Source organism: Tursiops truncatus, chromosome 21 (genome assembly GCF_011762595.2).
Source record: "Tursiops truncatus isolate mTurTru1 chromosome 21, mTurTru1.mat.Y, whole genome shotgun sequence".
In the NCBI taxonomy this organism is placed as follows: domain Eukaryota; kingdom Metazoa; phylum Chordata; class Mammalia; order Artiodactyla; family Delphinidae; genus Tursiops; species Tursiops truncatus.
Window position 1 is genome coordinate 23,577,576 of NC_047054.1, and position 16,606 is coordinate 23,594,181.

The 16,606-nt window shown below is 41.5% G+C and overlaps 1 protein-coding gene across 1 annotated transcript in view; it reads right to left on the reverse strand.

The window, feature by feature from the left end:
• Window positions 1-14,712: 14,712 nt before the first annotated feature.
• The window catches only part of TEX15 (testis expressed 15, meiosis and synapsis associated), a 77,925-nt gene continuing 76,031 nt past the window's right edge, over window positions 14,713-16,606 (reverse strand). Inside the window, 1 exon segment of the mRNA XM_033848878.2 lies at window positions 14,713-15,517. The gene's annotated coding sequence lies outside the window, so the exon portion shown is untranslated.

Consider the following 16,606-nt stretch of genomic DNA (forward strand, 5'->3'; position numbering starts at 1 on the left):
CCCCCCTCCCCGCCCCCGCGCGCCCCAGCCCCGGGCGCCGCTCCCCTCGCCCGGCGCCGCCGCCGCCGCCAGCTCCCAGGGGGAGAGGAAGGAGCCGGGGAGTGCGACCCCGCGCCCCGCCCAAGCCCCGCGGGCGGCTCCGGGCGCACGGCCTCCGGGAGACCCCTGCCCGCCCTGGCCCGTTGGGCCGCGCGCCCCAGGAGTCGGTGAAGGGCGCGGGGAGGTGCGGGGCTTCCGCGCAGCTCCCGCCGGACGATGGGCACCTGCCGCCGCCGCCTCCCGCCCGCCGGCCGCTCCCGGTTCCCTTGCCCCTTGTCTCTCGCTCTTTCTCTCCCCTCCCTCCGGGTGTCCGTCATCGCCCGGGCATTTCCGCCGGGAAAAGGCGAGCAGGCGGCGCCGCCGGGGCCCGAGACGCGGGGAGGGATGCAGCGCCTCCGTGTGGCTCGGCGGAGAAACGGGCCGAGGGGCCGAGGGTCGCGCCGCTTTCTCGCTCTTCCACTTTGTATCATCCTTTTTCACTTCGGGTCCGGACCAAGCGCTCCAGGTTCTTCCTTCACATCCTTTTCTCTGGGAATTCTGTCCGCACCTTACTCTCTTGCAGTGCTTTCTCTTTTCTCTCTGTCTCATTTTTTTTTTTTTAGCGCTCTGAGGAGGGAATTGGTAAGCTTGTGTCTCTCCTCGACCACACAGACCCGAGAGTCTAGCACTCTCCTATAGCAGGCATTCCGTATCTATTAAATAAATAAATAAATAAATAAATAAATTCTTTCCGGTCTTAGCTCTGTCATTAGCTAGCTGTGCAGCACTGACATCTCGAATCCTCCCTTTCAGCATCAGAAAGACGAGCCGATTGCTCTGTGGTATCAATGTGACCCTTCCAACTCCAGCATTCTTCACCGCGTTTATGCAGTGTTTACTGAATTCTGATGATTTGTTCATTCAACGAACATTTAACGAGCAACTGCTAACTGCCAGGTCCCTTGGAGCGCAGGTGCTAACCAAGCATACTTCCTCTATCAGGATGTTGCCTGAACCCAAGTGGCAGGCAACGTCCGGTATCAGAAGGCAAGGACTCCCTCTTGGCATTCCCAGCCTCCTAGCCATGTCCTTGGACAATCACCGGATCGCCCCCAGCCTCAGATTCCTCATTTGTTAAAAGGGCGCGGCGAGGCCTATCTTTTAAGTTGTGATGATTAAATTCTACAAGTGCTTATCCAATAGTACAGTATGGGAGCCGTGTTAGTTGCCTAATCCTTCCTAGGCAACAGCTACCGAAAGCTTTAGAAAGGTGGCATTCGAACTGAATTTTTTTTTTTTTTTTTTTTTTTGCGGTACGCGGGCCTCTCACTGTTGTGGCCTTTCCCGTTGCGGAGCACAGGCTCCGGACGCGCAAGCTCAGCGGCCATGGCTCACAGGCCTAGCCGCTCCGCGGCATGTGGGATCTTCCCGGACCGGGGCACGAACCCGTGTCCCCTGCATCGGCAGGCGGACTCTCAACCACTGCGCCACCAGGGAAGCCCTCGAACTGAATTTTGAACCTTCTCCCCAGGCAAAACCTTGAAGTTGCCTGGAGAAGAGGAAAGAAACTTTTTTTTGGAGAGTGGCAGAGGACAAATGTGTGAAAGACCATGGTCAGTTTGGAAAGCTATAAATACTCCTAGCAACAGAAGTAAGTCATATGGTGGGAAACAAGGTTGAAAGAGCTCCTGTTCTCAAGTGACTTGTACATAGCAGCAAACCAACTGAAGGACAGGACATGAAAAGATGGTGAAACAGTACTGAACAGAAGGGGAACCTGCATGATTGCAACAGATTTGCAGTCTCTGAGGCGGTTAGTCTGTAAATGTTGAAAGGAGGCTGCATCTCAGGTAAATCTGGAAAGCTCAGAATGAGAATGAGAGGAAGAATGGTATTTCTGGAGTTCCTACAGAGGATGGACAGAGAACAGAAAGTATACCTTGAGGAGAAATGGGAACTACAAATAGTGTTTAGGGAGGGAGGTCCTTGACATAGAAGCAAATGTGTTTGGGATTAATGTGCAAGAACGCTCTTAGAGCTGGGAGTAGACAGGTGAGTTTGCGAGAACAGGGCTGCTGAAATGTTTAGTCAGGTTATGCTGTAGAGCAAGTAAGAATGCTTTTGAGTGCTTCTTATCTGCTAAGTGCTTCGAATGTATTTAGTACTTCAATAATCCTATGACCCAGGGGCTGTTGTTACCCTCCATTTTACAGATGAGGAAACAGAAACATAGAGGTTTAAAAATGCGTTCGCGTCACACAGATAGTAACTGGTGGACTAAGGATTAATTCCCAAGTCTGTCTGACTTCCACTCTTGTCATTTGTGTTACGTGACCTCTGCAGTCTGGACGGGAGTACGGAAAGCTGGAGGTTTCTTGGTGATTATAATATCAGTTTTCAGTATTTTGGTTATGAAGCCATCTTAATTAAAGATAAAAACTATAATTCTTAAAATCTTTCTTTCTTCACTCTTTGCTTCTGTTGTATATGTATATGTGGTGTGTTTTCTGTTGTGGAACATAACCATTATTCTCCAATCCTTGCTAATCGTTTGTCATGCAACGCTGCATTTAATCTTAGGTTTGCAGACCAGATCTAAATTTCTTTGTTTTCAAAGAGACAACCAGAAGTGTTTGTATTTTTGTTTTGTTTACCTCTTCCCTTCTGGTCACAGAATTCTTAAATCATTAATTCCAGCAAACAACCCTTTGCCTTAAAATTACATTTTAGATTTTGTTCCTACACAATTGTCTGGGTTATTTTAAAATATGTAAACATTGAGGGACTTCCCTGGTGGCGCAGTGGTTAAGAATCCGCCTGCCAATGCAGGGGACACGGGTTCAAGCCCTGGTCCGGGAAGTTCTCACATGCCGCGGAGCAACTAAGCCCTTACGCCACAACTACTGAGCCTGAGCTCTAGAGCCCGCGAGCCACAACTACTGAGCCCACGTGCCACAACTACTGAAGCCCACGCGCCTAGAGCCCTTGCTCCCCAACAAGGGAAGCCACCGCAATGAGAAGCCCATGCACCACAACGAAGAGTAGCCCCTGCTCGCCACAACTAGAGAAAGCCCGCGCACAGCAACGAAAACCCAACGCAGCCATAAATAAATAAATAAAAAAATTTTTTTTTTAAAAAAAGCCTATTTATCTAAAAAAAAGAAATTGATATATGGAACTCTGCATCAGAAACTCAATCAATAATGATGAGATTTAAAAAGACAGGGTCCATTTGGAAATGCTTTCTTTGAATTTAAAAACTACAAATCACTGTTAATAAAAAGATCATAGTAGGTGTTCTCACCCTACTGCTCAAGAAACATGGTTCTAAAAAAACCTTTTCAAAAGTATCAAAAAATAATTTTTTTTTTCTTTTGGCTGCACTGAGCAGCTTGTGGGATTTTAGTTCCGGACCAGAGATTGAACCCGGGCCCCGGCAGTGAGAGCAAGGAGTCCTAACCACTGGACCACCAGGGAATTATGAGATGGAATTATCTGAAGATAAAGGAATCAGTGCAGATGTGATGTTCAATATTTTGTCCTTTTTTGTGGTTGCCCTCAGGAGGCTTGGTTCAAATTCCCTAGCACAGTGGAGTTCTTTATCTTTACACATTTTATACCTGGCTATTTTTTTTAAATTAAGGTATAATTAGCATAGAACATTATATTGTTTCAGGTGTACAACATGATTTGATACTCGTATATATTGTGGAATGATCACTACAAGTCTGTTACCCAACCAAATTTGGGTCCTCTCACCCACACGCTATAAAGCCAACCTACCGACACCAGGTTGTGGTGAAGGAAGGTGTGTGCAGTGTTTACTGCAGGGCCAAGCAAGGAGTCCAGGCAGCTAGTGCTCAGCACACGTAAACTCTCTGATCGGTTTCAGGGAGGTTTTTTTTTTTTTTTTGCCATACGGGATCTTAGTTCCTGACCAGGGATTGAACCCATGCCCCTTGCAGTGGAAGCACAGAGTCCTAACCACTGGACCACCAGGGAATTCGCCAGGGAGGCATTTTTTAAAGGTCAGGTGAGGGAGGGGAGTTGCAGGGTATGTGATCAGCTCGTGCACAGTACTCTGATTGGTTGATGGTGAGGTAACAGGGTGGTGTCACAAGGGTTAACATTATCAATCAATAATCAGACTCCAGTAGGTTTGGGGCTATGTTCTCATGGTCATCAGGTAGTTAACTTCTTCTATGTGGTGGGGTTTTAGCACCTGTAAAACAACTTGGGAAATGTGCATCAGATACTGCTATCTAGGTACTTCAGAGAGGAGGTAAAGCAGAGGACAAGGGGGAGGGCTCTGTCCCAGGAAGGCCCCATAGGGTCCTGCTTGATTACAAGTCTAGTTAACATCTATCACCACATGAATCTACAAAATTTTTTTCTTGTAACGAGACTTTTAAGAACTACTCTTAGCAACTTTCAAATATGCAGTATAGTGTAAGTAACTATAGTCACTATGCTATATATCTCCAGGATTTAATTATTCTATAACTGGAAGTTTGTACCTTTTGACCCACTTCCCCCTTTTGTTCACCCAATACCTAGCTATTCTATATTGTGTGTCTGACAATGCCAACACTGCCAGTTCTTAAGTGACTAAAGATGTTTCTCTTGCTTCTGCTGACCTTACTCATAGTGGCTTGAACAGATCTGGTGGAAGTACCATTTGCCTTCCTTGGGAGGCTTTCCTCTAGAAAGCTTGCTTCTGTATCTCTGGTAGCCTTAACCCAGTGCCACTCCAGCAAGAGCTGTGGCTCAGAATGAGAGTGTCAGTTCCCCCACCTCACTGCTGTTTCAAGGTGCAGAGTCCCTACAGCAGCATGTCTATATGAATCCAGCCTCAGCCAGCTCACTCATCTGCCTGCCATCCTGTTCAGTCAGGCTCCCTGCTGGTTCACCTCAGGCCTTGGCTCTTGGCCTCGTGGCCTCAGTTTCCAGCTGTTTTGTCCTTAGCACCCAGTTCTTCTCAAACCTTCACCAGATTCTTTCCACTCTAGCCCCAAGTTTTCTCATTCTGGACTAAATTCACACTAGTTTATTTTTTTGGAAATCTATGGAGACCTCTCCTACTTTTGCAAGACCACTGAAGCCTCAGAAAAATGTGTCCTGTCCTGGGTCTGGTTCTTTTGGAGCAGAAGTTCCCTTAGACATTTATAAAACTGGAACTGAAAGACCTGTTTTTTTTTTTTAATTAATTAATTTTTGGCTGCATTGGGTCTTCATTGCTGCGCGTGGGCTTTCTCTAGTTGCAGTGAGCGGGGCCTACTCTTCGTTGTGGTGCATGGGCTTCTCACCGCGGCGGCTTCTCTTGTTTTGGCGCAGAAGCTCTAGGTGAGCAGGCTTCAGTAGTTGCAGCACACGGGCTCAGTAGTTGCAGCATGTGGGCCCTACCTAGGGCACACAGGCTTCAGTAGTTGTGGCGCAGGCTTAGTTGCTCCACAGCATGTGGGATCTTCCTGGAACAGGGCTCGAATCCACGTCCCTGCACCACCAGGGACTGCACCACCAGGGAAGCCCTGAAAGAACTGTCTTTGTTTATTTATTTTTGGCTGCATTGGGTCTTCGTTGCGGCGTGCGAAGTTTCTCTAGTTGTGGTGAGCAGGGGCTACTCTTTGTTGCTGTGCGCGGGCTTCTCATTGTGGTGGCTTCTCTTGTTGTGGAGCACAGGCTCTAGGCTCACGGGCTCAGTAGTTGTGGCTTGCGGGCTCTAGGTGCACAGGCTCAGTAGTTGTGGCTCGCGGGCTCTAGAGCGCAGGCTCAGCAGTTGTGGCGCATGGGCTTAGTTGCTCCGCAGCATGTGGGATCTTAGTTCCCTGACAAGGGAGCAAACCTGCATCCCCTGCACTGGAAGGCGGATTCTTTACCACTGGACCACCAGGGAAGTCCCTCATATGATTTTTTTTTAACAATTAGATTGAGAAATTTTTCAATTTTTTTTGACGTTTATACTGTGTATGTGAATTGTGTTCACCATTTTACTAGCTTTTTCACACCCTTATTATTTACAGGCTGCTTGATATGTTCCAAATATTTTACAGTGTGTTACATAGATTTTATATTTGTAAGAGTCTTTCCACACAGAAGTTAAAAATTTTTTTCCTAACAAAAGTATTTATTGTCAGGCAGTATTCTAAGTACTTAGATTATTGCCTCGATTATTCGCTTCACTACAACCCTATGAAGTAGGTGCCATTATTAGAGTTTCAATTAATTAACTGAGGATACTGAGGTAGAGAAAATAAGTGACTCACCCAAGTTCATTCATTTGGAGCTGGGAAATGAAGCCAGGTAGTCAGAGCCGATGGTCTCCAAGTTCTGTAATACTCTGCCACCCATCCTGTCAATAACTTTGCTTAAGGCTGTTTAAAAAGTCTCCTCTGCCCCAAGATTACATGGATATCTTATTATGTATTTTATAGACATACATAAATGACATATAGAATTTACTGTACATTTTATACTAAAATTCCCTTGCAATACAATTTATTTGGGCAACTTTTATGTTGTGGTAAAATATTTACATTTTAACCATTTTTAAGCATATGATTCAACAGCATTAGGAACATTCACAATGTTGAGCAACCCTCACCCCTACTATTTCCAGGACTTCTTCATCATCCCAAACAGCAACTTGGTAGCCATTTAAACAATAATTGCCATTTCAGTAGTTGTGGCTCGCGGGGCCTAGAGCGCAGGCGCAGTAGCTGTGGCTCGCGGGCTCTAGAGCGCAGGCACAGTAGCTGTGGCTCGCGGGCTCTAGAGCACAGGCGCAGTAGCTGTGGCACGCGGGCTTAGTTGCTTCGCGGCATGTGGGATCTTCCCGGACCAGGGAATGAACCTGTGTCCCCTGCACTGGCAGGCGGATTCTTAACCACCGTGCCACCAGGGAAGTCCCTGCTTATCGGTATTATCATCAGTCTTCTTTTCTACAGGGCAATTGGTAAATCTTTGTCCAATGTTAGAGTATAAGATTTAAATTCCACTTATATCTTTTATAAGCAACAGTGGTAGTAATAAAGAATATATCTGGTCTTTGACCTTGGTTTCTGGCACAGAGCTTCCAAAACCCTTGGAATTTCAGAGTGAGAGGAGTATCTTTGTTACACTGATGAGGTAGGTGACTCGGGATCGGGGCTGGTCACCAGAAAGACCAACCCTGTGACTTGGTCAGCCAACTTTGGGCCAGCCTGACGTCAGGGGAGGGGATAGGGCTGGAGATGGAACTCATCCATGTCATCAAGGATTTAATTACACATGCTTCTAACGAAACTCCAGTAAAAACTCTGGTCACCCCAGCTCTGTGGAGCTTCCAAGTGGTGAACACATTGACGTGGTGGTGGGGTGAGATGCCTGGATCCCACAGGAGAGGGCGTAGAACCTCTGCATATTCCTCCACTCCTAAAGAATATTTCTCAGTTTGGTTGCTCCTGACCTGTATCTTTTATAGTAAAACTGTAATTCTAAGTATAATGTCTCAGTGAATCCTGTGAGTTGTTCAAGCAAATTACTGAACCTGCAAGGGTTGTGGGAACCCCCAAATTTATAGCCTAGTTAGGGTACACCTGAGGCTTGTGGCTGGAGCCTCAAGTGGGGACAGTCTTGTGCAGGCCTTTGCACTTCTCTTGTGGGCTCTGTGCTAACTCCATGTAGTGTCAGAATTTAACTGAATTACAAGCACTCAGTGTAGAACAGTGCAACACACTAAGTTTTAAAATGTCTTTTGTAATTTAAAAAACTATTAAACAGTTTTTAACACATCCTTTGACAGCTGAACTTATGACATTTACAGTCTTGGTTACAACTATATTTAACTTATTGTCATCTTAACACTTTAAAAGATAAATTTTAAGTTGCCATAGTTACATGACAATTTTTTAAATGCATGGATATAATTTATATTCTTTCATAGTTTGCTATGGAAATTAACTCTCCACTTTCTTTTGAGCCTCAGATGCACGAGTATAATTAATCCTTTCATTTTATGGCACATTGTGAACATGTCTGTGCAAAAACTCGTTTTCCCCTCTCATCCCTGATACAGTTTCATTTCTCTTCCTTGAAACGTATCCTCTAATGTTTTTGGTATATATACTTAAATTATCCATGTAAAATACATAGTATTATGTACTTAATATTCATATATATTCTTATAGTTCTGTACATTTCATTGTTTCTAACTTCTTTCACTAAATGGTGATTATTACTGTATTTAGTATTTGTATAAATAACAGGCTATCATGTTTGAATCTAAAATGCTTAAAATATAGCGTTCTGTTCACCAAACAATATGGTTTTAAAAAACATTAGCTTTGATTATAGTAGCATCTTCTTGTCTATCATAATCACTGTCTTACTTGCTTTGCTTCTTTCTCCACAATTTTCTTTAACGTGTTCTCATCTGGTATGGGACTCATAACACACCATGCAAACCAAGGGCTACACATGAAACTTTAAATGTGGTGAAAAAGCCTTTCGGACAACCATACAGTAGTTGAGAAAGGTTCACATTGAGTATTAACTGTGATATCAAGACACCTATCCTGTTTTTGACACTCGGAGCACTTTTAAAAATGTGAGGATTTCCCTGGCGCTCCAGTGGTTAAGACTCTGCACTTCCACTGCAGGGGGCGCAAGGTTCAATCCCTGGTCAGAGAACTAAGATCCCGCATGCTGTGTGGCCAAAAAAAAAAAAAAGTCTGTGATCCTAATGTAATATTCTATGTATTTCGACCAAGACTTTTCCTATACATCACGTTGTTAAAATGTTACATCAAGCTTGGGGGACACAGGGCTTCCCTGGTGGCGCAGTGGTTGAGAGTCCGCCTGCCAATGCAGGGGACACGGATTCGTGCCCCCGTCCGGGAGGATCCCACGTGCCGCAGAGCGGCTGGGCCCGTGAGCCATGGCCGCTGAGCCTGCGTGTCCGGAGCCTGTGCTCCGCAACGGGAGGGGCCACAGCAGTGAGAGGCCCGCGGACCGCAAAAAAACAAAAAAAAAACAAAACCAAAAAAAAGCTTGGGGGACATAAATATTTTTTCCAATATTAAACTGGCTGAAAACATATCAAGGAATATATCAAAGCAGGGTCTTGAAAAGATATTTGTGCACCAATATTCACAACAGCATTATTCACAATAGCCAAAAGGAGGAAGCAACTCAAATGTCCATCAGGAATGAATGAATAAAAATGTGGTCTCTACATCCCATGGGAGGGGGGTGTGCTGTATGTCCCTCTCACTTCCCCATGATACCTACACCCACAAATGCCATATCAGTAGAATGCTTTATGTTATATTCTCGTATGTGTTTCCTCCATCTAAAGACCTTATTCTCACCTTTCCAGCATGTATAACTCAGATTTTCAAGACTCACCTTAGGGTTGTCTTACTCATAAAAAGCGTTCCTAAATCCAGTCGGATTCATTATATGATTAATTATACGGTAATCCTCTTAAGACCTGTACACCAAGCACTAGCATCTATCACACCTCACTTTATTTTCACGGTTGGTTTCTTGCATGCCTCTCTCACTCTACACAGACCTTCCAAGCGAGAAATGTCTCACTGATTTTTCAGTTCCAAACGTCCAATCATACAGCTAAGCCCAGCAACAACAGAATGTGCTCCATAAAAACTGGTTGTTCGTAACTTGGTACTGTATCTACACTGAATGGAATGGATTTTCACTTTTGACTTTATGAAAGTAAACAAACTATTGTCATTCTCACCCTCAAATCTTTCTTTGGATTTTTTTGACTCTGACTTGTATCCAAAAGAAACACTCATGATGAAATGTCATTCATTAACAGATTATTTTTACTTGCTCATTTGATGGATACCAGTAGACGGTTATAGGAAAAATTTTTTCATTATTGCAGGTTCCTGGGTCAAGAACCCAGAAAGCAGGGTAAGAAAATTAGTTTTTAGTCTGACCTAATATTTTACCCTGAAAAATTGGTGGAAGACCACAAAAGTAACCTAGCTGACTCAGCAGGTTCTATGCGTGCATTTTTCAATAGATGGCATATCTGAAACATTTTTTTTACGGTTGACCTGTAAGAAAGGCTAAGAGGGTGGGTGTATCTCTAGAAACTGTCACAGAAATTAATGGTCTTGAGATAGTTTTGAAAATAAGGAAGGAGGAATGGAAGGTAGAGAGCCTGCCTTTCACCAAAGGTTACTGGAGGATAAGCTTCAGGATAGCATTTGAAGAAAGTGGGAGCACAGTCAATTTTGAGAAAATTGTCCTTTTCATTAATATTCAGATGCAGTTGTAAAACACCCTGGTTGAGAATCAGTGGATTAGGAGTCATTAGTTACTTGATTTAGCGTAACTCCCAATAGAAAAAATACATTCACTTCTCAATATAACTAAAATAATCTTAGCCAAGGGACTAGAATTATTTGTATGCACATAGAGAAACTGTTTCTTAACCAAATGTGAAAAATCTCAAATTACTGTATTGCTCTTTGCACATTCTATATTCAAAATTTAAAAGAAGGGATTATGTATCAGGTTCACAAGTTGATGGCTGGAATTTAAGAAGCAAATAACATGTCAAAGGAGAGAGATTAAGACAAATCTTATATTCTTTTCAAACCAACAATACTGGAAATATTAACTGATGTTCATGACTTGAGGTGCAAAGTATCTTGAAGGGCCTTCTGAATGAATGCATTCATAAAATAAGGAATTAACGTTTTCCTTTATGGGGTTGATACACACACAAGCAGAATAGCATACCTTTAGCACAAATCAAATCATATGTTCAGTAATTGCTGAGTGAATACAATCTTTAATTAACCATGTTCAATTAACTAGACCAGATTTCTCAAAACATAGATTCTCACATTTAAAAAAAAGAAATGAAGGAATCCCCTGGTGGTCCAGTGGTTAGGACTCTGCGCTCTCACTGCCAAGGGCCTGGGTTTGATCCCTAGTCGGGCAACGAAAATCCCATTAGCTGCATGGTGTGACCAAAAAAAAAAAAAAAAATCTGTCATAGCTCTAAATTATTCTTACCTAACAAAGGAAAATAGACTTTAAAAATGAAAGGAATTACAAATCCTAAGATAAATGGAGTTTCCTGTGACAACAAATTAGAATGCAGTGTATTTTGAGATTTAAGGCTTCCACAGGATATTTCAAAGGAGACTTCTTACAAATACCAGAGGGATTCTTTTAACGGTTAAAAGATTCAGAAACAAGATGGTAACAGTAAAAACAGACAGCAGATCTTTCACCCCAAGAAATGAGTAAAATTTATATCCTCACAAAACGTTCCTCTCTTAATCTCTCTCTAATGAGTTCTTTTAAATCTTATTCCCACATGGCATTACTAATCAATGACCACTTAACTTCTCAGTTTCTCTTCATTAGCACTGCTAACTAAGAATTTGCAGTTACTTGGGGCTTCCCTGGTGGCGCAGTGGTTAAGAATCCGCCTGCCAATGCAGGGAACATGGGTTTGAGCCCTGGTCCGGGAGGATCTCACATGCTGTGGAGCAACTAAGCCCGCAAGCCACAACTACTCAGCCTGTGAGCCTACAGCCTGTGCTCCGGAACAAGAGAAGCAACCGCAATGAGAAGCCCGCGCTGCAACAAAGAGTGGCCCTCACTGGCTGCAACTAGAGAAAGCCTGTGCGCAGCAATGAAGACCCAACGCAGCCAAAAAAAAAAAAGAATTTGCAGTCACTGCCCCTAGAATTGTATCCATCAGATCTAGTTTAAAGAATGCTTGTCTTCTAAGAATAACTTAATCTTCTTCCTCCACAATCCTTTTTTTCAAACTGCACAGATAATTGGGAGTTTATCATGGTACTCAAGCAATGTCAACATTGTATGAATTGAAATCAAACTATGCCTGTAAAAAATTTTAATAGCTTTAAAATACCACATATACCTGAATGTAAGTTAATTTTTCTCCTAAAATTACTCCCATTAAAAAGAATATGGAGCCTTACTCTATTTTGAAGACTTAAGTCCATTACTTTAAGGAAGGTCTTTGGGGAGGAAATTAGCTCGAAATGACTTCAACCAAAAGTAATTTTGGATATGTTCACAGGTTTAAAAAGCATACATCTCGAAGAATTTAGAAGTGAGGATGATATGCTTTGGAAAACTCTGTCATAGGGCTCCAAAAAGCTCTGATGATGTCAAAGATGCATGAGAGGACACCGAATGAAACTGTTCTATGTGTTAAAAAAAAAAGAATTTAAAGTATTTTTATATAACATACAATTGAAATTTAAACATTTCATTTATCTCTCTAACAGTTTATATATTTCAGCTTACCAAAAAACTTGTTTTGAGGAATCTTCTCATTGGGGAAATGGAAGTACAGCCTTACATTTGGCTAGATTCAGAACCCAAATTTTAGAGGCACTTTTACATTATGCATATTAACAGAAGGCAGACTGATGTAACTAAAATATATGAATATGAAAGTTAGTTTGATTACCTTATCAAAGAGGCTCCCCTGAACATCTCAGCTTACGGATCATCCAGTAATTCTCTATTACTTAGTTTTGTTTTGTGTATGTCACTTCTCACGATGTGAAATAAACTACTGTACTTACATATTTATTCCTTGTCTCTCTTGACTGGAATGAGAACGGCATGAGGGCAAGAACTTTGGCTTGTCTTATGAAACTCCGGGGAGAAATGAAGCTTGTCAGAGTCAGGGGAAAGGAAGGAAGGAGATGAAGGTGGAAGCAGCTGGAGTGGATGGAGTGTCCCAGCAGTTTATTTAATCAAATTCAGTTCTTTGTGGACTCTTTTTCTTATAATGAGTATACGTATAAAGAAAAGATTATCCGTATATTTGCTCATTAGTCAAGAAACGCAAAAGGAGAAAAAAGAACCCTGAAACTAGAAGGACTAGAAGGAATTCAGCTTATTCAGATAATTCTTCAAGTTCCAAAACAATATTTACAGACAAGCAGGTATTTTTAAAAATAACGTTCACTCAAATTTCAATTTGTTCTTTTTTTTAATTTTTAGAACCAAGACACATACTTGAGGGGAAAAAACACTCCGTTTTCCCATGTTCCATTTCAAAGTACAGATTTTAAAATGTAACTAAATATTTACAAGGTTTTTTCCCCCATTATCTTTCTTTCAAGAAAATAAAACTCAGGAAATAAAAACATCACAAAGACAGTATCAACAGAATCTGCAAGTTGTTTAAAGCAAGCATCCTTAATTAGAATATTTAACTTTTGGTTTACCTAATAGAAACATTGTTAACACTAAACCCGTAATATCTTTCCATAACCAAACATAAAACAAATGGCTGAGGCAAAGTCATTCTTTGAATAACAGTTGCTATTACTGCTTTAATACCTGTTCAGGAGTTCTGGTTTTTACAGAATATTTCCAAATGAAACAACTATCTGGACCAAAAAATATGGTATTTTGATACTGCTTTAATTCTGTAGTATTTTTTCTAATTCCTGTTTTGTTCAGTTGCAGTTCTTTGCTTGACTTTCCCCTTTTAAGATCTGTTTGTTAGAGAAGAACCCTAAAGTACTCTGGACTCCATCCTATTTGGTTAATGTGATTAATGAGGCTTATCCTGGGGGATCTTAGTGTTTTTCTAAATTGAAAAATTAGCTACTCTATAATAAATGCAGCTGAATCACACTCTCTTTGGATGCCTGTACTAGATAATATAAAAAGTTTGCTAACACAAAAAGGCTGCAAAAACACTGAAGCTTTGCTACCTAGCTGTCTAGATTTAGCCAATGTAAATCTCTTATCACATTTTAGGGCCCACTAGCACTTGAGAGTCTATCCAGTTGCGAGGGATCTTTCTGACTTGGATCTTACAGAAACCAGGAATGGCTGCTGGTGGGCAGAGAGGTTGCTGAAGACCACGGTTACACACTATAGCCCTGTTGTTTAACGATGATTATTACTGACACTTTTTACTTTTTGTTTTTTTAAATTAATTTATTTATTTTTGCCGTGTTGGGTCTTCATTTCTGTGCAAGGGCTTTCTCTAGTTGCGGCAAGCAGAGGCCACTCTTCATCGTGGTGCACGGGCCTCTCACTATCGCGGCCTCTCTTGTTGTGGAGCACAGGCTCCAGACGTGCAGGCTCAGTAGTTGTGGCTCATGGGCCTAGCTGCTCCGCAGCATGTGGGATCCTCCCAGACCAGGGCTCGAACCCGTGTCCCCTGCATTGGCAGGCAGATTCTCAACCGCTGCGCCACCAGGGAAGCCTCAAACACTTTTTACTTTCGTGGAATGTTGAAAAGGAAAAAAAAATCTATGATCACAGCATTAAAAAACTTGTATTTGTGCTGCATTATTTAAATTACTGAAATACAACTAAACTAATGGCATAAGCTAAAGACATAATTCCCTATTATCTGCTATAAAATCACTAAAAGAAGCTTTTAAATTGTAAAATACAAATACAAAAGAAATAATCTTGTGGAAAGGGCCCTTATGGAAAAAGGTGTTAAAAGTGCTTTAATTTCAATATAATGATCTAAAATTGCTTCAAACATAAATATTTTAAAAAAATCTCTACTCAAGGACAAACACTGGAAATATGTAAACCTAGTTCCCTATTAAAATATATTTTGCAAGTAAAAATTAGAAAATATTGGGCTTCCCTGGTGGCACAGTGGTTGAGAGTCAGTCTGCCAATGCAGGGGACACGGGTTCGTGCCCCAGTCCGGGAAGATCCCACATGCCGCGGAGCAGCTGGGCCCGTGAGCCATGGCCGCTGGCCCTGCACGTCTAGAGCCTGTGCTCCGCAACGGGAGGGGCCCCAACAGTGAGAGGCCCGTGTACAGCAAGAAAAAAAAAAAAAAAAAGAAAATATTGAAGTTAAAGGAATTTGTCACATTAGACACAGAATGGTAAATTACATAAAGTGTCAGGAATTATAAAATTATTGGTTTAATGATTAGTCTAAGTAAAAAAAAATCCTACTTTAATCTAAGTCAAATGGCACGACACTATCATAAACAATGCATCAAAAAATATGAGACAAAAATCTTGTTTTGAAGATTTTACTACTATTGCTTACCCTTAATCATATTAAATGTTACATTTACTCTCCTTATTCCATTAGAATAATCCCAAATAAAATCTTATATAACTGTAATAGCTGTGATAGCAACTTTTCAAAAAAAATAAATTTCACAATATTGTTAATGTTTCTGAAGGCTAGGTAGGTACTGAAAAACAGCCTAGTACAGAGTCGCTACAATAACTGCATGGAAATTATTTTGGTATTTTAGATGCCAGAAATTGACTTCCTATTGCATTATATAACACACTTTTGCATCTAAACATTTTATCAAGGGCTATAAGGTTCATAATTTACCACATTTACGTTTATTTTTAAATGTTAAAATAAAAAAATATGTAAGTAAAAAGTACTTGGAAAAACTTGTTAAACCTCTTTTATTTCAGTAGACAAAAGAACTATCTTCAATGTCCTGGCTGAAAGGGTTCTTGATACCGTGAAACTGGAAGAAAAAAAAAAGCACAAAGATTTGAGATGAATTAATGAAGCAGACGGATGGTACATAATAGGATAGTGGAAAGAACCCAGTTAAGTTAGAGCCAAAGAGATCAGAGTTCAAACTGCACATCTGGTCTTTACTAGCCATGGGATCCCAAGAAACTTAACAGTATTGCATTATTTAAGGCTCTCCAAAGAGTAGTTTCCTCATCTGTAAAAGAGCAATAACATCCCTGCATCTCTCTCACGTATCTTGTGAGAATTGAACAGAATAAAGGATGTAATGTGGCCCGCACACAGGGCTCTCTCAGCCCTTCCTTTATTTCCATTATGGTGCTGAATACAAGTATCATGAGCAGAACAGTTGGAAGTGGGTCATAGGGATTTTCACATCTTCAGAAGGATGTAGTTCGTTGTAATACAACCAAAGAAATAACAATTAAAATTTTTGAGAATCAAAGCTGGATTTGATTCCAGATAGCTTTCTTAGCATCACAAACAGCTTAATTATTAAGAACACAAGAAAGCTCAAACCATGAGACCTTTATGAAACAATTTCATTCAAGATTTCCTATTTCAAAAATTAAAATGTCTTTAATTTGTAGGTTTGCCGCATCTACTATGCTTGGTGCGCTTATCATTACAGCAGCTACAGCAATATGTTAATCAAAAAGGAAAAAGCAGTCATATACCTTGCCCCTGCTTTCTCACCTCCTTTACAGTTTTTCTTCAGGCTATGATTTAGTTGAAAAATTTCCAGTCCTGTTTAAACTCATTTAGTGGGGCAGGGAGTAAAGGAAAGGATACATAGATAATTACACCACCACAAAATACTCATATGTGAGAAATGCATACAAAAATGCTGTGGAAGTAGAAGAGGCATTCTCACATGAGAGAACAGTAAGAAGTTCAATGTGGCTTGAATACAGAGTGGAAGTGGTGGGAAATGCGGCTGTCTATGCAGGGCTGTCAAGGGCCCTGTGTTCCAAGCTAAAGTATTTGAATTTTATCCCATAGGTTATAGGGCACCAGTGGCAACTCCAATGTAGAGACGCTGCTGTCAAAAGGTTTCTTAATTAGAAATAGAACTATA